This window comes from Cryptomeria japonica, chromosome 1, assembly GCF_030272615.1.
Source record: "Cryptomeria japonica chromosome 1, Sugi_1.0, whole genome shotgun sequence".
In the NCBI taxonomy this organism is placed as follows: domain Eukaryota; kingdom Viridiplantae; phylum Streptophyta; class Pinopsida; order Cupressales; family Cupressaceae; genus Cryptomeria; species Cryptomeria japonica.
In genome coordinates this window covers 502716066-502733335 of record NC_081405.1, presented here as the reverse complement: position 1 = coordinate 502733335, position 17270 = coordinate 502716066, and the positions used below count along the sequence as shown (strand labels likewise).

The 17270-nt window shown below is 34.3% G+C and overlaps 1 long non-coding RNA gene and 1 other non-coding gene across 2 annotated transcripts; both read right to left on the bottom strand.

Annotated features, from left to right (window-relative positions):
• Nucleotides 1-663: 663 nt before the first annotated feature.
• LOC131856112 (uncharacterized) lies at nucleotides 664-1551 on the bottom strand. Its single transcript, XR_009358239.1, has 4 exons — nucleotides 1473-1551; nucleotides 1109-1352; nucleotides 916-1005; nucleotides 664-790 (listed from the first exon to the last, which is right to left on the bottom strand). It is a non-coding gene; the product is annotated as an uncharacterized LOC131856112 (long non-coding RNA).
• Nucleotides 1552-11981: 10430 nt separating this feature from the next.
• On the bottom strand, nucleotides 11982-12053 carry TRNAQ-CUG (transfer RNA glutamine (anticodon CUG)). The gene has a single exon. It is a non-coding gene; the product is annotated as a tRNA-Gln (tRNA).
• Between the last annotated feature and the right edge of the window lie 5217 nt (nucleotides 12054-17270).

Sequence of the window (17270 nt, the reverse complement as noted above, 5' to 3'; positions counted from 1 at the left end):
ATCTTGTAGGTTCAAACGGATCATTTGCAGCTATCACGGATTCTAAGATACGACCTATCAAAGTTTGATAATTTTTCGCACTTAGGGCGCTCAAGGGACGACGTCGGTAGGGTATGGCCCTGAGAATTCAATCGAGTGGAGGGGTATAATAGAAGATAGTGTATCTTTCAGTAGCTAAATGACAATCAAAACAAGTTTATTTTTAGAGTTCATATAATCAGATCTTAAATTTAACAGGCAATGTGTGAAAATGGACCTCTTCATAGTATCTCCCTGCTGAGACGACTTTAATGATGGCAGATTGTTGCTAAATGTAACCAATCGATTATAAAAAAATTGCATTCCATTGTAGAAGATGATTTGCTAATTTTTTATTTCTCATTACTCAGTACATCCATGTTATCATTATTACCAATACCAATATGGTCATTAAATTTGGTGAAGTTGCCAAAGGCAAACAAATTTAACACTTAGGAATTAGATGAAACAAATTATATACAATCTTAAGGTTATACAAACAAAATTGTATTCTTCATTAATTAACCATTGTTAATTATTGGATTGAATATTAAAGTTTAAAATAATGACACCATGCACACGAGGAACAAGTTATATATCGAATCTCAACTTCCATATATATCAAAATGTCAAATAATTACAAGTGTGTCCATATACAAAATATACATGCCAACTAGACATGTAAGTATCCCAAAATGATCTATAATATCCTAAACTACTGATGGATCATCGAAATTGATCCTCTTCGCCGCACTACTACTCTATAAGGATCCTGCACAAGAAAAATCAAACCACAATTAATATTAGTTATATTATATAATTCACATTCAAAAAGTTAGCATAAAAATCAATATACATTGAACTATAATTGAAATCTAAAATTTAATTCTTATTTACCTCATCTCCACGTTTCCTCTTCATCTTTGGAGGAGTCTTGACATATGTCTTCGCTAGAGGAGGTATGTCATCAAGATTTTCATACACAACCTACATATGTTCACAAACATAACATTGATACAAGTTAGCATATAATTGTCGTTGATAGGAAAAATATTAAATCTACTACACACAATAAAATAAACACATGTACCTGAGGCATCTCTTCTTCTTCTTTAGGTATAGTGGGTGCAGTCAACAAGGATGTGAAGCCAACAATTTTTTGTACATAAAGACGACAAGTATGAGAAACTATTTATCTATGTAGACATGTATAATCATTATAAGTTATTTTAACTCTTAATCCAATCATGTTTGCATTCAATTACCTTTCCCTTGTCTTTGAATGCACTACCAAGGCTTGAATCACGCGGCACTGAACTCGCGTTACTTGTGTCCTACAAGATTAAAATAAGACAAACATGCAAGTTACTATATAATTCAATTAATGCCAATATAAATGAGGAGCATGTATGTACAATAAAAATGTAAATGACTAGGTGCAATAATATAGGTACCGTATAGCTGTCAAGGCCAAATGAAATGGTCGTCAAGGTGCCATCATGGACATGTGTCAACTCCTCCTATGTCATCAACTATTAAATAGACCATGTATATAAACATTAATACTTAATACTATCTAGATTATAAATATTCATTTAAAATAAAATGCACTGTGAAAATACAACTCTTACCACTACATCATCAATATATGAAGGTACCTCCTCACCTCTAGCATGCGAGGACTCTCCAGGGTATCCTCCAGTCCCCGTCGTCACATCTGGTGCATTGTGCATTTCATGCACCTCATTATTTGCAGTGTCTGTGGGAGGATCAACAGGCTCTCCAACTAGACCTAAGCATAGATTACCACACATAGCACAACTATGCGGGACACAAATATGTGGAGTTGAAGAGGATGCATCAACGCCACTAGATCCATCGCTACCATCACTAAAAGGCTGAGCTAGTGCCCCAGCCTGAGAAACCAAAAGGGTACTCAAAGAGTGAATAGTCGATATAGTCTATGACGCTGCATCAACAATGATATCTAAATGTTGCACTGGAGGTGGGGGATCAACAGGAGGATGGGGGACATATGGGCCCTGTACTACTCGAACTGCCCCGGGTCTATCTTGAGGCATACCTAAACCCACACCCTAGAAAGGCTTGATATGCTTGCCCAAAACAAACTTAGCATACATTTTTTTAATGAAATAAAAGGGGTCATTGAGATTATTGTTGGGTGGTTTATCAAAAACCATCCACTAATGATCCCAAAAGTTATTCACCATATCATCATTTGTACACCATTTTATGGAAAGTTTTTTTTTTTCACATCTATGGTCTGTCTAGTGCGGGGATTGACAAACAATGCATGACAATATCAGCTTTAGAAACCTCAAGCTCCTTGACTTGATCATAGGTCAAGCCATTCACATATCTAGCCCTCATGGAATCTCGCCACAAAAGAGCGGCATTGTGCTCCTCAGTGACGGTTTGTACATTTTTTATTATGGCTTTGAGGGGATCTAACATTGGGGCTAGATGAGAGATTCTACTATAAACATCCACAATTCCCCTCAATTGGTTCAAATTTTGAGCAATTAAATCATGAATTGAGGGGGGCTTTGGCAATGGAGGGTTTGCTAAGGAGGGTTTGGTGGTTGTGGCGGTTGTGGTTGTTCAGAATTTTCATTGCTATCCCCCATTTAACCTAATTGAATTTGAAATTTTGAATTTAATCAACAAATTTGAAAGAAAATTATATTTCAATTAAAAAAACCAATTAAAAATGCAAAAAAAATGATAAAAAACAACAAAATGGCAAGAAATCATACGTGAGACGAGAAAATCATAATTTTTTTTGGCCCAAAATCCAATACCCGTTATAATTCGATGTCGGATTTCTTTCCTATCGCGCAACCCATGGGTGAAAAATGACCCACGGGCTATCACAATGGGTATAAAAATACCCACAAAAATCGGATATCCGATTTTTTTAGGTTTTTTGCATTTTAAATATTATGTTATATAATAGAATATATAATATATAATATATAATATAATATTCTATATTCTATTATATATAATAGAATATATAATATATATATTTTTAATATAATATCTCATTAATATCGGATATCTGATATTATGGAATATCCGATTTTCTTGGGTTTTCGTCATGGCAAGTTGTACTGACATCCAAGCCAACCAAAATGTCAACACGATTTTTTTTGCGTTTTTAGGCGAGCGGAGAAGGCTAATTTTTTCATATTGCCACTTTTTGGACCCCCATGATCCTACACATACTCTGAATCATCTTTGTCAGGCACTACCAATCCTATGGTGCAAAGGTTAGCAAATGAGATTCTTGCCCTTAAGAAGCAAATTTTTCAAAATTCATTCTCCATAGCATACAAAGATATTCCAAGGAGGACATACCCAAATAATGCGAACAACTATGCGACCAAGAATCAGCCAAGTTACCGCCTCCACCTGAGAGGCTTGCCTCTAATTCAGTTGTGGGGTACTTTGAGACACAACAAGGTGATCTTCTACCCGGTGAAGAAGACGTTGTGACTCCTTTCCAAGACCTTGGAGAAGAAATAGTTGGCGACTCTAATATTGGTTACTTGCATTTTGAAGAATTTTTTGGAGGGGCCGATGCAAGCATAAATGCAGTTTTCACTCGTTCTCAAAGTCATCTTGATCCTCCTATGGATGACGAGGCTAAAAAGAAGGACAATCCTTAATTTCCGGTGACTATTGCAAAGAGGGGAACTCCTCTCCCATTACTTCCAAAGAAAACAATGGGGGAAAATCAAGTAAGTACATTTGCTCAACCTCCTGTTTCTTCAAATATAGTAAAGCCTAGTGTCTCAAATTCTAAACCTTAAATTAAAATTCCTTTGTCTTCTTTGTCTACTTCATACCAAGCTTTTGATATAATAGACCATGCTAAAAAGACTAAGATTCAAATGTCTAAGGTAGAATACTTGCAGGCCAACTTTGATCAGTTTGATAGATTGGTTAAGTTTGTTAAAAATGAGGATACCCACCCATTTTCAAGTTCTTCCCAGAACACCTTTATTTTATCTCAATCTAAGAATTTACCAAATAACCTTGTTACCATACCTTCATCCATTCTAAGGAAAGTAGAGCCTTTTTATATTTCCTTGCTAGTCAATGGTTTCAAATTAAGTAATTGTGTTATTGATTCTGGAGCTTCAGATAATGTCATGCCACTTAAAGTGGCTAATGTTCTAGGTTTAACTATGACTGAGACTTTTGGTAGTTGTTATTCCATGGATAATAGACAAGAGCCTCTTGTGGGGTAGATCAAGGATGCACAATTTGCATTTGCATCATTCCGAGAGAAAAATATCAAGATGATGGTTTTGGTTGTCGATGTTCTCGCATCTTACGAAATGTTGCTTGGATGTATTTTTTGTAAAGAGGTAGGAGGGGAACTTAACATGGACATGTCACAAGAAAAAATCTCATGCAAGGAGTAATATAGAAACTCTTGCCAGAAAGAGATCACCTTTATCAAATCAAATGACCCTCATGCTTAGATTTTGTTTGAACCTTTGGTATGGGTAACTATTACTTACATATTGATGAAATTTGTGAATTTGCTGAAGATTGGTCAAAGGTTTCGGGGTCCATACCTCTCAACATATATTATATAGATTTTATGAAATATGAGTATGTAGTTCATTTTTTTCATTTACAATTATATATGCTCTCTCTTATCATTAAAAAGAAGACATGTGCTGTTATCATTAATTCATTTGTGTGTGGCGTGGAAACCCTAGATCGCCCTTTGTTTACCTGTGTAGCATGGAAACCCTATCTCTATGTTTGTGTCCATCTTGCCCTTCCTCCGTTGCACCTACTTCACTACTTTAAACATGACCACCAAACTATTTTGCTCCATGTCCCTGCACCACAGTCTGTTTCTCAAAACACTAAGCCATTTTCGCTTTAATTTCTCAAATCTTGCAGAGAATAATGTTAGCAAAAATAATGCCACTTTAGTTGACACCGTAAAAATGTTGAAAAGGGAGCCCTTGTTCAATAATTGCTTCTGGATTTGATTGTGCATGCCAATTTTTATATCATCAACGTTTTGAATCACACTCTATGATTCATCATCAGGTAGAACAAGAATACCAAGGAGATGAAAGATGATGAAAAGCTTGGGAAAACGAATCAATGTAATACAGGAAGGAACCCACAATTCTCAAGATCTCACAGAGAAGTCCAACTCGTTAAGGAAAACAAGAAAACCAGAATTAGTGTTTTGCAGGCGGACAAGATTTTGGACAAGAGGAGAAATAGTTGTGATGTCGATTTACCTCTTTTGTGGGGTAATATATTGTTTGGATTTCCTCCTCTTTTTATTTTTCTTTATTGACCCATTGCATGAACATTCGACGATAAGTTTGTTAGTTTTGTTAATTACGTGGAGAGCTAATTACAGTGGCATATAATGACATGAGCGTGTCAATTGTTAACAAAAACAATTTAAACTACCAATTGCACCTTTGTGTGTAATGGGTATACCGAAAAGGTATGGAAGATCAATTAGAAAAAAAATTGGTCTATTTTTTGTATACACTTATGTAGTACACATGAAGTCAATTGATAGGATGTTTAGCAAATGAAATTGTTTGTGCAACAAAAATCTCAATTAAGAAGTGGTAGCTTCAAATAAACTACCTCTCAACAAAGAGAAGACTATGATACCATTTGATGCGAGAGAGAATGAAAAACCCTCTCTCCTCTGCACTTTCAAAACTCAATAAAAACCAAGTAAAACATAGACTCTCTGCTTATGGATTACAACAATGAAATACAATTGTATTTACACCAAACTTTATCATCAGATATTTCATTTACAACAAAGGCCTTTACATTGGCTTCTCAATGCTGCACTCCATGCTCAATTGTATTTCATTTCTTGTTCCTGTTCACACCTACGCAGCCCCCTGCCTTGATGCCTGTTTTACTAATTTATAATCTCCTCGATGCATTTTCATGTTCCTTGCATATTCTTAGGGCAGATTTTCAATCGATTTCCCTCTTCTTGGCTGTTATTGCTCCACGAGCCAACCTTAAGGTTTCTTCTTTCTGTATTCCATCAATACTAAAATGGTTTATAATAAGAAAAAAACTTTTATCCAGCAATCATACAAACTTCTGATTTCTTCATCGAATTTCCTCCTTGTTAAACAATATTTAAATAAAACAAATGGCATTCTTTCAAGAATAAAGACACCTATCAATGGTTTGTAGACACCTATCAATGGTTTGTAAGGCCTTCTATTATAATGTTGTGATGGATATTTATATCCTGCTCTCAGCGTTGGAAGGATGTTAGCAAAGATTGTTGCACTTGCTTGAAAGTAATTATGGGAAGAGCATCAATAGATAACATAGTTCCAATAACCGTCATTTATTGTCATGTTGACCCCCCAATAGCTGCCATAATGAAAACACCATTAATAAATTTGTTTTATACCAATAGTCGATCATTTTTTGTAATTAATTGGCCCATTTGTGCACAACTATTGGAAGATTTGTCCCATTTGTGTACCACTATTGGAAGATTTGTGCACCACTATTGGGACATTTGTCAACAAGTACTAGCGATTTTGAGTTGATGGTTATTGGAACATCTTTAGTTAGGTATGAGGCAACACTTTGAAATGTGTACTTTTTGACCTTTGTGCGCATAACTGATTTCACAGCGTGCATCGTTACTACCCAGAAGCCATGTCAATAGTTATAAGCAGTTAAGTCACATACGAAAACAACTAAAATAAATAAATCAAAATCCGATGTAATGTTTAGAATCTGTAGATACACGAAGTTAGCTATGACAACTACTGATGTTCTTCCCCTAAAATCTTTTTACAAATCTATTTCATGTATCTCCCCATCTCAAAACTCCCACTTTCGTTGAGAGATGCTGGAAAACATGGTGGAAGTTGGCTTTACGCTTGCCATCTTACTTGAAAGGGCGTAAGGCCTGTCTGACCAATTTATTTTGTTCATGTCTGAGACAACATTTCTTCGTGGAATTCTATCAAACAGTTCTGTCTATGCATCCACACGGTGCATACATAACTATCGGGGCAGTCGCAACTACAACATCTGACAAAATTATTTAAAATTGATGAACGTCCATGCCCTGTCACAAAGCTACCATTTTTCAACAGGAAAGCAAAATGCTGGCAAAACTATGGAATTACACCTGCCAGTTGCATTTGCTTGTTATGAGACCATATTTCTTTAAGTCATTTTGTCAAACAATTCATTGCTTTTGTCCACGCTTCCACATTTTGCTTCGACATGAAATGCAACAATTTGTGTGACAAGATCTAAAAATTCTGTAAACAGACGAAGAGATACCCAAACAAAGCCAAACCAAAATTGAAGCAAACAAATTGAAAAACATTATTTTGGTGGTGTTGATTGTGAATGCACCTGCGTGCTCCTGCACCAGTGTTTGTGTTAGCTGATCTCCTTGCAGGGGAATTTAGCCAAATGATCTCCACAAGAATTTTTGATCCATTCGCATTGTTGGGTGACACTCCCAAATGGGATAAGAAGTAATCACTTCTGTTTGGAAACACTCCTGTCCAACACCAGGGGGAATCTCTTTCACTCCATACGCTTAAAGATCTCAGCTTTGCCCTTATCTTCTGTCAAAGTTTGATCAAAGGGTATATGTGTTTACTCAGCAACGGTTCTCTGCAACCAAGATATTTGGCCATTGGAGATTGTTACTCAAATGAGGGCATCAATCTCAAATGAATTCTAAACATCTTTGTTGTTCCACACGCACTTCATCAGTAGGGATGTGCGTAAAATGTTTGACGATATGGCAAAAGGAGATGTCTCTGGAACACAATAATTGCAGCTTATAGAAAACATGGCTATCCTTTTTCCAGTATATTGTCAGTCTGTGCCAAAATAAGACCATTGGAACAAGGTATGAGCATTCATCTTAGCATAATTGAAAGTGGATTTTTATAGATGTTGTAGTCGCAACTGCACTGCTAGACATGTATGCAAAATGTGGAAGCTTATACAAGGCATGCAAATTGTTTGACAAATTGTCTGAAAGAAATGCGGTCTCATAGAATGCGATATTGCAGGCTATGCATGGTATGATTTTCTTGAAGAGGCTTTAAGGATTTTCAAAGAAATGCCTCAACCAGATCTTACTCCAATTATTGTCGGTTATGCACACAATGGTTTTCTCGACGAGGCTTTAAGGTTTTCTCAGGAACTTCCTCAAAGAAATGTGGTTTCGTAGAATGCGATTGACTGTAGGATTAACCCAGTTTGGATTTCTTGAAGAGCTTTCCATTTTTTCAAAGATGCGCCTCAAAGAAATGTGGTCTCATGGACTGCAACGGCTACGGGATATTTAGAAAATGGGTTTTTGAAAAGGCCTTGGAAACCTTCAAGGAAATGAACTGGCAGGTGTAAAGCTAGAGTCCCAAATGGGAACGGGTGCAGGGGTATTTAGCAAAAGGTGCAGGGGCATTTAGCAATTTTTGTTGAGTTTGTTTTTTAGGATGTTGGAATCATATTTTTAGTGTTTGTAATAAGGTCAAGAGGCTATTGAGGGTGTGCTCAAAGGATTGTAAGGGCCCTAAGAGTCTTTGTTTGGCCAATGTTGGCATGCGAGCTCTTAAGGGTGTCCGGTAGAGCACTTAATAGGATAAGTTTTTTTTTGGGTTAATGTAGGTTGGTTGATGTTATTTTGAGTTTGTTAAGGTCATATGAGTCATTTGAAAGTGACCAGGTTTGGGTTTGAGCAAAGTTGCTCACCTATTCAACAAATTGCAAAAGTTGCAAAAGTTGCTCATAGCAACTTTGCAACATTTTCATACACCAACGGTTAGTTGGTTGCCACATTCGGTTGTGAGCATGTGTAACTACTCCAAGGCCAGTATAAGGCTTGGAAAGACCAAAGATAATCGGTTGTTGAAGGTTGTTGAAAATCTGAAGCAAATAAACAATTTTGGTTTCCCATTTGTGTGTGTTCTTTCGAGTTTTTGATGTTCTTTGCAAGTTTGTACGACTTGTACGGATTGACACGTCCAAGACAAGGTCATGGATTATTAGACTGGTGTCTTACCTTCATTTTGTTTTTGATTTGGAGCCTTGAAGTGTTGTAGTTTGTAAATAAACTTCATTTTGTTGCAAGCAGGTCTAAGAGCCCTAAAAACCAGGGTTTTGAGAGCAAAATGGCTCCAACCTAACGTTCCATGGTGGATTTCCTCTCTGAAACCTTGTGGAATGTTAGGTTGCATTGTAACTATGTTTTCTTTTTGGTTTTGAGACATGGGAAGCTGAACCAAAGATTTGCCACCATACCCTAAGCTTGGCACGTTGAGTTGGCAAGCATTAGGAATCATGGATAACAAGCCCTAATTGGGTGAATCCGGTGGGTGGAGGCGAAGTATGATTGGTTTGGAATTCCATATGGAAGCACAGACCTCAAACTATCATCAATTCACTCAGGCAATCAGACCGGTGAAGGAGTTTTGATCAATCCCTATTTTTAAGGCCTAGGAAGGGGCAATTAGGCCTAATTCAATTGATAAGGGTTAGATATGTTAATTACAAAACCTGCCTCCAGTTTTGCAATATTGTATGTAAACCCCAAAACGGTGTCTGGAATGTAAAAGAGTTCATAGGGTTGTTCAAGAATTTTAACCGGTAAATGCAGAATACCCGCTGACAGGGCTACTGGAATTAGGTTTTCGGTTAGGCCTAAAAGTGCAGTTTGTTTGTAAAACACCAAACTGGTAAGTGTCAAATCTCTTGAGTAAGGAATAGGGTTGGGAATCCTTCCAAAATCATCCCTCCTAATGTGTGTAGTGTGGGGAATGAAGATCCTGTGGTAGAGGGGTTGAACTCTCCGGTTGAGTGTGAAAGGGAGTGGGAAAACAAGGTCTCCTAAGCTTTAGAAAAGGGAACTCACAAAACAACAAGTGCTTATCCTAGCCTAAGGACCTGGGGAAGGTCAGAGAGGGTAAGTCTTGCAAACCCTTGGAGGGTGTGAGGTGTAGAATCATTAGATGATTTTTGTGTAGCTTGGAGGAGATACCTAGACAAGGTAGCACAAACCGATGAGAGACAATTTACTCTACATCAGGAACTTTAGGACAATGTATAAAAATATATCTAAGCATATTTGAAAGTGGTTCTTCATCAAATATCTTAGTTGTCAATACCTTCATAAACATGGATGCAAAATGTGGAATCATATTCAAGGTACGCAATCTATTTGAGAAGATGACTCAGAGAGATGTAGCTTCGTGTGATTTGACGATTGTAGGATATGCACAAAGTGGATTCTCTAAAAAAAGCCTTAAAAGACTTTTAAACAAATGCAATTAGCGGGTATGGAGGCAAACTCCATAACCTTTGTTAGCATCCTCCTAGCTTGTACCAAAATGGGTGTTTTAGAACTGGACATGGACATCCATGGGAGCATAACTGAGAGTAGATTTTTGTTAGATGTTGCAATCGTAAGTGCCTTGGTTGACATTTATTCAAAATGCGGAAGCATACAAAAAATTGTTCGATAAAATGTCTGAAGAAGTCATAATCTTGTGGAATGCTATGATTAGAGGATATGCATGGAATGATGGTCTCAAATTCTTTCAATTAATGGATTACTCTTGGAACAAAACGCTGCTAATTTGGCTCCAAAACTGCCATGTCGTAGAATGCAAAACTTTCATGTTATGCAGACACAAAAAAATGCAAAATAGGCTCAGAATGGCTGTAGGGCTAGGCAGAAGCACTACGGCCACTATAACCTCCTATATATAACACAAAGGATATTTTAGGTGTACGACAATGTAGTCGAGACCTTTTTGGAGCCAAAATAGTCACAACCCTTGGAACATGCTCTATTTATATAAGTCTTACTTTTTTTTATTTGCATGCATTCATGCAGGTTTAGCGGATGAGGGTTGCAAAATACTTCAATGACATGAGCTTCTCTTATTGCACTACACGTATATTTAATCATTATGTGTGTGCATGGTTTATCTTTTTGTCATGTTAGCTCTTTTTGAAGAAACACTAAATTTTATCATTAAAATTGTGGTGATTGTATGGACGTGTTTGTCTTCTTGTTGCAGATTGTATAAAAACATAAGGTTACAAGTATTTATCATGGACACAAGAGACCTATGCAAAGTTGGAGAAAAATTAACTGTAGGTTTTTCTCACTAAGATGTAAATTAAATGTGGTCTTTATTTTTAACTTAATGACCATACTTTTTTCTAGGGGGATGTAAATTAGGTGTGGTTTTGTTTTAAAAAAATTAAGAACCATATATTGATTCGCTACTAAATTCAATTTCCACATTCCAATATATTATTTAATGTATTTTCAAAGACTACAATCAACTATTTAGAAGGCAAGTAGAGCTATATTAGCAAAATTGTTGTCACAGATCAAAATTACAAAATGAAGCAAAAAAGATATATCAAACTACAATCATATTGAAACTAAGTATAAAACTCTCGAATGATAAAATCAAAGTACTAATAAGACTAACTTGCACCAACCATAGAATCATATGTCTAATAATATGTGCTATGAAACACATCTAATCATAACAAGTTTATATCTACAACATATAATTACATTAAATCGTATAGGAGATTTATTAGACTATAAAGACATATTACAATATAATATAATGTTATATATTGAATATATGATTTATAAACTTTGATGGGTATAACACATAAAGAATATTAAAAAACTGATTTAACATTTTATACTTCAAAAAGAAAAGGAAGGCGAGAGGTTGAGGACCTGCACGCACTCTGCAATGTAAAAAGGATGAAAGGAAAATATAGAAGAACAGCCGCATAAAGTTTATTATAAGAATAGAACTCGAGACCTCTCACATTCAAAGTTCACAAAGCTATATTTAAAATTTCCTCAATAATCTTTATTTTCCAATATGAAAAGGTCCCACCGAGATTTGAACTCGGGTTACTGGATTCAGAGTCCAATGTCCTCACCACTAGACCATGGGACCCACGACAAGATTTTTTAATGGGGAATCACTTAGGATTTTGATACAAACTAATGGGGATGTGCTACTAAAAAAGCATTAATACAAACTAATGTACCAATTAAGGTTAGCCCAACAATAACAAAGGAGCCTTGTGTTTTCCTTAATGATTAAAAGTATTTAGATTTAATTACTAACATGTGTTCCTTCTTTGTGTCTTTATCTATTCTACTTCCAAATGCATATACAATATCATTGTATATATTTTCTTCTCATATTCTTTTATACTTATTATATTCAATAGATTTCTTTAAATGACATTTTCTTTATTATAAATTTTAATTTGATAGATTATGGTTTTTTAGCTGATGGGCTTTACTTGATGGGAATGCCCATTGGAATCATTTGTTGTCTTATGTCATTGATTTTATGTTGCCTAAATTACATCGAAAAATCAATAGAAGTTAGAGCACAAACCCACACATCTCCTTTAAACCCCATCTTTTCACTGTTAATTTTTTAATTGATTGATGCTCTTCCCATTCATTTTTTAATTTATCGATGTCGTTAGCATTTTGTTCACTTCACAGTTTGGAATGATTTTAGTTATCAATAACATTGTGACGCATTGGTGCTATAGTTAATGGAATGGTCACTACCCACAGGTAAACATCAGATGAAGAATCTTTCAAATGCAAACGAAAATAGTGGAAGGATATTTATTGCTCTCTTAAATAAATTTATTTTTGTTTCTCATTTTGAGGAAATCAAGCAATTGGGCAAAAATGGGGTTAAATAGCAAGATTTTTTGAACAAAGAATCTAGCACATTGATTAGTGATTTGCCACCCATTTCAATAACTTTTGTAGACAAAAAGAAAATTCATATTGGTAAGCAAAGTTGAGTGTCTAATTCATATTGGTAAAGTTTAATCTCTTAAAAAACATAGCTATTTTTTCATTACAATCTTTATAGATAAATATTTACTACAAAAATAGAGTAGATTTATTATAAAAAAGTAAAGCAGATTTTTTTTTTTAATTAATTCATTGTACAGATTTAATACTATATGTTGTATTATTAATTAGAATTTTCATAGAATCAAATTAGAGTTTTAAATAAATAGATCTAGTTTTATGTGAGTTGTTGCATAAAATATTTCATGATCTTGATTAAAAAATTTAAGACTTGTGTGCCTAGATCATCTTAATCAATAGAGTTGGTTGTGTCCATAAGAATTTTAAAATTGACAAAAAAAATATATCTCGAATATTTATTTATTTTTGAGAAGTTTAATATAATTTCCAATTTCGATATAAGATGATACTTGAAATCATTAAGTGATTCTCAAGAGTAGATTGGAGAATATAGTACTTAAAAAAACCAATGGCTAAGAAAATTTTGAATAATTCAATAACATTAAATATAATTGTCCATTTAAGTTTGTAAATTTTTGAGATTTTTTTTTGTCTATTTTCTTTTAATTAACAAAATATGTTGAATAAATTAAGATTGACTTAAAATATCAAATGATAGCAATTTATATTTCTGGTTGACATATTAAGCATTTTTAGATTAGTTTTATTAAATTCACAAATGAACTAATAAGAATAAAGAAAAACTCATTAAAAAACAAAGTCTATGATTTAGAGAAGTGTGATTTGAGAGTTAAGTAAATAAAAAGAAGTTAAAAAGTAACTTATTTTGTAACTTTGTTATGAATCTAATGTCTTTGTGTGCAATGTATTGCAAGTTGGATTCCATAGTTGACTCTCATAGAATAAGAAAAATAGGCTTGACAAAAATGAATATTATATTTATGAATACTAACTAGCAATTGCACCTTGGTGTGCAATGGCTATGCCGAAGAGGTGTGGATGTTCAATTAAGAATAAATTTATTCTATTAGTTGCATACATTTGTGCAACACGAGTTCAATTGGCAGGCCATTTAGAAAATATTCTGTGTGCAACAAAGTTAACAATGACCTTTCACATGATTAGTGATATATTTTTCTTTGTGCCCCCATTCTTGATGCATTGGCGATTTCATCTTGTATGTCATTCTGATTATCATGATACCTTGTGTGCACATTGGTATGTAATGGAATATTAAATGTGAATGACACTTACAATGCAAACAAATTGTTTGTTTAATGTTGGTTCAATTAATGTCTTACGTAAAAGCTTGCGGCAATATATTATTGAAATGTCTAAAAAGGAGGAAGAGGGAGACATAGGGAAACAAATGTATGGAAATAGAGAGGGGGCATGTCTAGAGATAGGGGGACAAATGAAGATATTAGTATAAATTAAGTTAGAAGGAGAGAGGAAGAGGGACAAAAATAGATGCAAAGAGGCATTAGGTTGAGATAGAGAGATATAAAGGAAGGGGGAGGTGGATATATATAGGGAGGGGGAGAGGGAAAGATAGAGAGAAATATAGATGGTGAGGTAGGGTGATGAAGAAATAGAGATATGAGGATATAGAGAGAGAGGGGCAAAGAAAGGGAGTGACAGAGATAGATAGAGAGAAATTTACAAACAAAGAGAAGTAGAGATAAAGAGGGAGATTTGAGAAAGATATATGGAAAGAGAAAGAGAGAGATAGAGATACATGGGAAGAGAAAGGGAGAGAGAGGAAGAGATAGGATATAAATAAGGGATATAGAGGGAGGTAGAGATTGGGTGAGACAAAGAGGGGGAGGGAGAGATAAAGAGAGAGACAATGAGATAGATAGAGAGGCATACAAACATAGAGAAGCAAAGATAGACAAATAGAGATTGAGAGAAATAGATGGAGATAGAGAGGAACATAGAAACAAGGTGAGATAGAGATATATGGGAAGAGAGAGTGAGAGAGGTAGAAATCGAGAGAGAGAGAGAGAGAGAGAGAGAGAGAGAGAGAGAGAGAGAGAGAGAGAGAGAGAGAGAGAGAGAGAGAGAGAGAGAGAGATGACCCAATATATAGAGGGAGAGAGAAAGTGAGTGGGGGAGAGATGTAAGGAGATAGAGGTAGAGCAGGGTATGAAAAGATAGAGATAGATAGGGAGGGGAGGGAGAGGGAAAGATGAGTTAATAGATAGAGAGGGGAGAGAGTGATATGGATAAAGGGAGATATAGAGAGATAAAGAGGGACAAAGAGGGATATGGAGAAGGATAGGGAGAGTAAAAGAGATGGAGTTGATAAGAGAGAGAATGAGAGAGGTAGAGAGATATGGATAGAAAGAGAGAGGCCCAAGTGTGTGTGTGTGTGTGTGTGTGTGTGAGAGAGAGAGAGAGAGAGAGAGAGAGAGAGAGAGAGAGAGAGAGAGAGAGAGAGAGAGAGAGAGAGAGAGAGAGATGGAAGGGGAGAGGAAGAGAGAGGAAAAAATAGAGATAGAAATAGAGAGAGAATTAGGGGTAGGTGGAGAGATAGAAAGATGGATATATGTGAAGTGATATATAGAGAGAGAGATGCATATATATGTAGCTTTGAGAGAGCATGGGGGGTGGAGGGAGAGATGGAATGAATAAGAGAGAAAGGCAGATAATGAGATATAAATAAAGGGAGAGGGAGAGATGTGAAGATAGAGATGAAGGGGGGCAAAAGTGAGAGATAGAGGAGGTCATAGAGACCCATGATAGACTACAACTCATGCAAAGTTACTTTTTTTTTAAAATGAAAGTGTGGTACTCTAAGTTTAGAACTACTAGTTTATAACTTTCTTGATCGGTGAAGACTGAGAGTAATTTTTCTATATATGTACGTTGATCATAAAATTCTTTTCAATGAATAATACAGATCAATTTTTTTTAGCCTATGTTATTCACACAACACAACTCATATTTTCTAAGTTAATTCTTTATTATTTCATTCTGCTATTCAAATGTCTATTTCTAATTTTATTTTTGAGTTTTTCGCAATCAACATAATATAAATTTGTAATAAAAAATAGAAAATATAATAATCAATATAACCATTATATTATTTTAAAAAATAAATTTAGATTATGTAAATTGATATCCATTTTTTTTCATTTAATTTTCTAATATTTATTTACCTTAATTTTATTATTATTTACATTTTACATTTATTATAGCGTTTAATTAATCAATCTATAAAATCACTACAAAAATAAATGAAAAAAGATTTGGATATATACTAACAGAGTTTAAATCTATATTTAAAATAAAATAATATAATTATATTTATTATTCTATTTTTTATTTTTATTAATATAGTACATACACACACACATACATACATACATATAAATACATACATACATATATATATATATATATATATATATATATATATATATATATATATATATATATATATATATATATATATATATATATATATATATATATATATATATACGTATGTACATACATACATACATACATACATGTATATATATACATATGAACACACACACACACACACACACACACACACACATATAATTAAAAACTATTAAATTTTATTTCTTTCACAATTATATTTTTTTTTACTTAAATGCTTCAATACATACGAAATTTAGGTTGAGTGATTTAATCTGTAAAAATATTATTGAACATCACATCACATGTAAAACAAAATTTAAATATGAGATATATTTGATTAAAATTTCGACATTAGTTTGAGAATTTCCACTATTATTCATTAATTGTCCATAAAAAATTATTATGCTAGAAAACATCACATTAGACAAATAAAACAAATGACGTACATAATATAAATGACTGACATAGAAAAGAAGATCGCAATTACCTATATTTTAATATTTCTAACCAAGCATCCAAATTCTACATAAAACAATTTTGAAACGTAATAAAAATGTTCTACCAAAGTCATTTTTCAATATGAAGTATTTCAAATAGTATTTATTGCCTGCAATGTACTGACTACACATAACCCTTTCACCTTATTTTGATGCTAAGTGTGAGTTTAAACAGATTTTAAATAGCCATTGTGGTTTTAATAGTTTTAACTAGAAAACTAGTTACTCTTTGTTGCAATAGATTTAGTCCATTCCACATGCTAGTTGATTGCCACGTTAGTTTTTATATTAATTGTTTTTTGGCCCATAATGCAGGGGTAAAGCACGTCGGAGGGGACTTGTTCAAGAAGGTTCCATCAGCAGACGCTGTATTCATGAAGGTCGGTGGATCGAATTCCGTGCTTGTTTATTTTGCATGTAGGAGGCGAGGCGTCTTTTTCAATGGGTGTTTTGGTGTTTTTTTCTTGAAA